This window comes from Penaeus monodon, chromosome 27 (assembly GCF_015228065.2).
Source record: "Penaeus monodon isolate SGIC_2016 chromosome 27, NSTDA_Pmon_1, whole genome shotgun sequence".
NCBI classification, from domain to species: Eukaryota; Metazoa; Arthropoda; class Malacostraca; order Decapoda; family Penaeidae; genus Penaeus; species Penaeus monodon.
The window spans coordinates 2441742-2442140 of record NC_051412.1 but is presented as its reverse complement, the minus strand read 5'-3'; positions in this window follow the sequence as shown (position 1 = coordinate 2442140).

Here is a 399-nt window from a genome sequence, read left to right as displayed (position 1 = left end):
TTAAGGTTTTACACCACAAGGAAAACCAGTCGTCTGGTCCTTGACAGATATCAAGTGTGAATTTTTTTTACTTTGAATGAAGGTTGAATACATTTAATTTGCATAACTCCCAATTGCCTTCCTTTCATAGTGGTTTAGAGCAAACAAATAATAGAAATTAATAAGAATAAAGACTGTTTCTAAATACGGGCTGTGAGGCTGTGCACGTGCGATTTGTAAATATAAACTGCAAGTATAAAAAGCTCCTAGAGTACATTTGGGTCTAGTCCTCAGACATCAGCTTTGGAACTTATAGTACAAAATAAAATCTTCCACATTTGTTGTGTTTTAATTACATGGTCATAATTTTACTGTCAAAAATATAATGTAGACTGTTATATTAATTGTAGGTTGACAGTA